The sequence below is a fragment of the Lupinus angustifolius genome, chromosome LG04, assembly GCF_001865875.1.
Source record: "Lupinus angustifolius cultivar Tanjil chromosome LG04, LupAngTanjil_v1.0, whole genome shotgun sequence".
In the NCBI taxonomy this organism is placed as follows: domain Eukaryota; kingdom Viridiplantae; phylum Streptophyta; class Magnoliopsida; order Fabales; family Fabaceae; genus Lupinus; species Lupinus angustifolius.
Genome location: NC_032012.1, coordinates 18,266,722 through 18,272,717, shown reverse-complemented (window position 1 = coordinate 18,272,717; position 5,996 = coordinate 18,266,722). Strand labels below are relative to the sequence as shown.

The 5,996-nt window shown below is 36.6% G+C and overlaps 1 long non-coding RNA gene across 1 annotated transcript in view; it reads left to right on the top strand.

Moving 5' to 3' along the window:
* The window catches only part of LOC109344920, a 2,577-nt gene continuing 907 nt past the window's right edge, over nt 4,327–5,996 (top strand). Inside the window, exons 1-2 of the long non-coding RNA XR_002107363.1 lie at nt 4,327–4,433; nt 4,547–4,555. This is a non-coding gene — a long non-coding RNA (uncharacterized LOC109344920). The remainder of the gene's footprint in view (nt 4,434–4,546; nt 4,556–5,996) is intronic.

Sequence of the window (5,996 nt, the reverse complement as noted above, 5' to 3'; positions counted from 1 at the left end):
AGATAGAACTTTCCTAGACATGCACTTTCACACTATTATACCTTTCTAGTAACAAGAACAATTCTTTTCTGGTGTGTAAGATCAGACAATGCTGCAAACACAGAGCATACTAAGAATTTTCTTTTAGATCGTACGACTTTGCATGCAAGAGCTCTACGAGCTCTGATACCAGTTTGTTGTAGCAGAAGACACATGGAGAAAATTTAAATAGAGAAAATGACACCGATGAGAAATTAACGTGGTTCAGCAATTTGCCTACGTCCACGGTTGAAGAGCAACAATGATATTATCACTATAATAAAAGAGAATTACAAGTTCACTCAAGTGTTTCACTCACTTCCCAAAACCCAAGTACACCCAATATCACTCTCTCTCAAGTATATCTTAAACACTAAAATATTCCTCACAATATTAGAACAAGAGAAGAAGAGAGAATATGCACTAAGGCTAGAATATTGGTGTATCTTACAATGGCTTGGAGCATTCCTATTTATAGCCAAAGCCTTAAGGTTTTGGTTCAAGACGTGGTGTCTCACTTGTGACTCTTCACTCTTCACATACCCATGTAACAATGGAACTCCCTAGTGGTTGGAGGCTCCCCGGTCGCAGTCTGGTCCAATAAGTGATTGGTATCAGAGTCGATGGTTCGGCTGGGACATGGTGGACTCAAGGGGGAGCGGACCAGAAAGTGTGTGGTACCCACACTTGAGGGGGAGATTGTTGGGTTTATTCAAGTGTGAAGTCCCACATTGGATATTAAGGGAGGAGTGAAAGAGTTTATAAGAAGGAAAGGCCCATAGAACTAATGCCTTAAGGTTTTGGTTCGAGACGTGATGTTACTTGTGACTCTTCTCTCTTCTCATACCCATGTAACAATGGAACTCCATGGTGGTTGGAGGCTCCCCGGTAGGAGTCTGGTCCAACAGCAAAAAATTCAACCACTCTCTTCTGTTAGGATTAGGGATGGGAATTGCCTGCGGGCTAGCCCGCATTGCCCGCAAAAAAATGCGGGTAGGGCATGGTATTTTTTCCTCTTAACCAATATTTCCCAACCCGTTTGCCGGCTTTATTAGCGGGTGTTTTAAACGGCCTTCGTGGGCCGCCCGTGGGCATTACATTCAATCTCTTAAAATTTTAATTTTGGCCTAGTGGCCCAAACTCCATTACATATTTATAATATTCAATCCTTTTTATTTCACCCATCCAAAGTGTTCGTGTTCTTCTTCAGTTCACTCTTCAGTCTTCAATTCTTCATTCACCAAATTCTATTCTTTCTTATTTCATTTCCACTTTCATTATTATTTCACTTCCATCTTCATTCTTCAAAGCTCAATGCATTCCATCTTCGTTTTCACTTCTTCTTCCTTCAACTCTCATTCTCCACTATGACAACCAGATCTCACGATCACAATGAGGATAAACCACCAAGTACCCACAATGATGGCAACTGTGATCTCATCAAAAGAAGACAATGGTCACGACCATCACGACCATCACGACCATCACGACAAGTGGATGCAGGTTTGATTTTCCTCCATTCAATTTCCCTAATTTAGCTTTTCCCAAATCAATTTTACCCTAATTCAATTCCCCCCAAATTAATGTTTTTTCTTTAATTTCCCCAATTTATTCTTAAATTTATGCTTAGCTGATGAACGAAGTTCAATATATTCTTCAATTTATGTTTGAAGTGTTCTCTGAATTTTTGTTGTTTTCTTCTATTAAGATAGTATGAACATTATATCAAACCAGTTTTGTTTTATGTTGCTTTTACTATAACAAGTTGTCATCTCTAAAATCTTGTGGCTAAAACTTAAATGTCATAGTTGTCACTAATATGTAAATTATGGTGAAGATTAGCTTTGTCAATGCAAATTAGGAAGGTATTAGAAAATAAGAAACATAGGCTTAAAAAATCAGTATGGACACAGAAGGAAAACAGAGGAAATTATGGTCACTAATATGTAAATTATGATGAAAATTAGCTTTGCATTTTTTAACTTTACATCAGTGACATAAGGAAAACAAAATAAAAAAAGATTATGAACTCTATTTAACATGAAGCCAGGTACAATATTTCAAAATCATCAAAGTGATTGTGCTTAAAAAAATGATGTGGTGTAATTTTAAAAATGTATGGTTTTAAAATTATCGCTGATATATCTAGTTACTCTAACTGTTACAACTTGGTTGTTTATGTGGTAGCAATTATTGACTTGTTGTTTACTTATTGCAGCAGATATTGTTGTGCCTGAAACAACTCAAACAAGTGACCCTGGTGATGTGAATGTTATTGATAATAATGTGCATCCTACTTCTAATGCTAATACAACTAAAAAAGGTCAAGAGCAACAAGAGCTAAATGTTGGAATTTCTTCACAATTTTAGAAGAGTTTCCTGATGGGGTTAAGAGGGTTGAGTGCAATACTTGTAATGCACAATATGAAGCTGGTGGAAATAAATATGGGACACATTCTATGACTCGTCACTTAGATGATTGTCCAAAAACTAAATTTGAAGATGTGGGTCAAATGATGATAGATGGACAAGGATAATTGAAGTCTCACATTATAGATCAATTGGTATCTCGTGACATGTGTGTTGTTGCAATAATTGAGCAGGATTTGCCATTCAAAATTTTTTAGTATAGAAAGATTAGAGCTTGATTGAAGTACTTGAATCCATATTATGCTCATATTAGTAGAAATACTGCAAAGACTGATGTATTAAAAGTTTACAAGCGTGAGAAAGAGAAGCTTCGACATATATTGGCTAGCATTCCTAATAGGATATGCTTAACATCTGATACGCGGACAACTTGTACGACCGAGGGCTATTTATGTTTGACCACTCACTATGTTGACTTAGATTGGAAGTTAAATAGTAAAATTCTCAACTTCTGCCACATGTCTCTTCCTCATGCTGGCTTTGAAATGTGTGCAACGATATTACAGTTTTTGAAAGAGTGGAAAATAGATAAGAAGATTTTCTCTCTAACTTTGGATAATGCTAGTGCAAATGACACATTGGTGGGAATATTGAGGAATAGACTTGTTGAGGATGATAATGGGTTGGTGGCTGGTGGAAAGTTTTTCCACGTGCGTTGTTCTGCACATATTCTGAATTTGATTGTTCAAGATGGTTTGAAAGTTTTTGGTGAAGCCTTGCATAAAATTAGAGAAAGTGTGAAATATGTGAAAGGTTCAGAAATAAGAAAGATTACCTTCAAAAAATGTATTGTAGAGTGGAGTGGTCTTATTGACACTTCCGTTGAGTTGAAACTCGATATGCCTATAAGATGGAATTCAACTTATATATTACTTGAAAGTGCTCTCAAATAAAAACGTGCTTTTAGTAATTTTCCAATGCATGATTCTAGTTACCGATATTGTCTTTCGGAAGAAGAGTGGACAAGAGCACAACGAATTTGTGATTTCCTGTGTTTATTCTTTCAGATTACTAAATTAATTTCTGGTACATCATACCTAACATCTAACTTGTATTTCATGCAAGTTTGGAAAATTCAATGCGTTCTACTTCAAACTGTAAAAGATGAAGATGAAGTCATAAGGGGAATGAGTGAAAAATTGATTGTAAAGTTGGAAAAAAATTGGAATGATTATAGTGTCACACTTGCTATGGGAGCAGTTTTGGACCCACAAATGAAGTTGGAAATGTTGAGATGTTGCTATTCAGAAATTGATGTTAAAAATGATTGTGAAGTTTGAAAAATATTGGAATGATTATAGTGTCACACTTGCTATGGGAGCAGTTTTGGACCCACGAATGAAGTTGGAAATGTTGAGATGTTGCTATTCAGAAATTGATGTTGGTACTGCTGATGAAAAAGTAGCACATGTGAAGTCAAACTTGTACATGCTCTTTGAGAAGTATGTTGTAGCTAATACAAGCAACAATCAATCTAACTCGAATGTGCAAACCAATCTTACAAGTGGCCCACTTCCAAAAACATTAAGGGGTACAAGTTCAGTCAAAAAAGGCATGTTTGATGTAAGTTTAATTTGTTTACTGCGATTTAGATTGATTCGTTATTACTTGTTTCTACTTTTGATGGTTTATTTTAGTAAATGTTTTCTATTGTCTAATTTTTATTGTAGGAATTAAAAAAACATAATATGATTCTTATAAGTCAAGCTGGAAAGTCTCAACTAGATGTGTACTTAGTGAACCAATCAAAGAGTTAGATGAAGAATTAGATGTCTTGAAATGGTGGAAGGGTAAAGTTACTCGTTTTCTTGATTTATCATTATTGACTCGTGACTTGCTAAACATTCATACTACTACTGTTGCATTTGCATCTGCGCTTATCATTGCTGCACATGTCCTTAACAAATATAGGAGTCGTCTTTTGCCAAAAAATGTACAAGCTTTGATTTGTACTCGCAATTGGTTGCATGGCTTTGCTAACAATGGTAAGTTGGTAACTTGTTTAATGCAACCTAACCTAAAATTTGATTATTTCTTCTTATAATTTTTCAATGTGGGTTTAACTATCCCATTCTTCTAATTTTGTTACTATATGTAGATGAAGATTGTTGGAACATGGTTTGTTGAAAACCATGAGTGAGAACTTTTGGGTGTGAAATATAAAAAACACCCAAGTCCCACATAGAAGAGTTTGAAAGAACAACTCTCAAAGTCCCACATGGAAGAGTTTTGAAAAAATATTTAAGCTCTCAAGTCCCACATTGGAAAAATGAGGAACATGAGAAAAATCTCATGTTATAAATAGAGGCTTTCACCCTTCATTTTAACTTGCACCAAGTTGAAGGCGTTTCCTCTCAACTTTTCTTTCTCCCCCCCTAATATTTCGCCGATGCATTTCCGGCAAACTTCTCCCTCTTTCTTTCCGTGGCACTTAAGAATTGGCACAGACAGCCATATTGTGGGATTTCGAGAACTGACACTAGTAGTCAATATTGTGGGTAAAGAATTGGCATAGGTAGCCATATTATGGCATTTCAAGAACTGACACTGGTAGTCAGTATTGTGGGAAGAAAATTGGCACGAGTAGCCATATTGTGGGTAATTCCGAGAATTGGCAATGGTAGCCATATTTTGGTGGGTGTACTCGAGATTGGTTCTTACAGTGTAGTAAGAATTTGATAACAGAGATCTGTGTTGTTTTATCCTGGGGACGGCGTGGTTGATAGTTTGCTTGCACATTTTGGGCAGTGCCACGAAACGTCTTAAAGAGAGCGACCTGGTCGTGACTCAGCCAGTAAGTATTATTTCGTGCCATTTAGAATTGTTGCAAGCTACGGTAACAACAATTTTAAGACGTTTCGATTGCAATGGCATTCGTAGATAATATTACTGGACCGAGCAGCTATGACCTGAACAAGCCATTTCGGTTTGACAAAAATTTCAAACATTGGCAACAAAAGATGGAATTTTTCCTCACTATGAGAAAGGTTGTCTACGTTCTGAAAACCGACATCCCAGTGGTGTCGGATGAGGCTGAAAAAGATGAAAGGGATAATCTAGCTATTGAAATAGCTCTCTGGAATGAAAGTGATTACTTACGTAAGAATTTCATTTTGAATGGGTTGTCTGATGATCTGTATGATTACTACAGCCCATACAAGTCTGCCAAATTAATTTGGTATGCACTTGAGAAAAAATATGATACTGAGGAAGCTGGGACTAAGAAATANACTGATGATAAATCATTAGAGTCTCAGTCCCATGAGATCATTTCTGATGGTATGCCCTTAAATGAGCAATTTCAAGTTGCTGTCATAATTGACAAGCTGCCTCCTAGCTGGAAAGACTTCACAAACCTTATGAGGCATAAGACCAAAGAAATCTCTTTGGAATCTCTGATCACTCGTCTTCGTATTGAAGAAGAGGCTCGTAAACAAGATCAGAAAGATGAGGTGTTGATTGTCTCGAACAATAGCACTAAGAAGAAATTTCCAGGTGTGGGTCTGAAGCCTTCTAGCACTAACTTCAAGAATCAGAGCCGCAGTGGG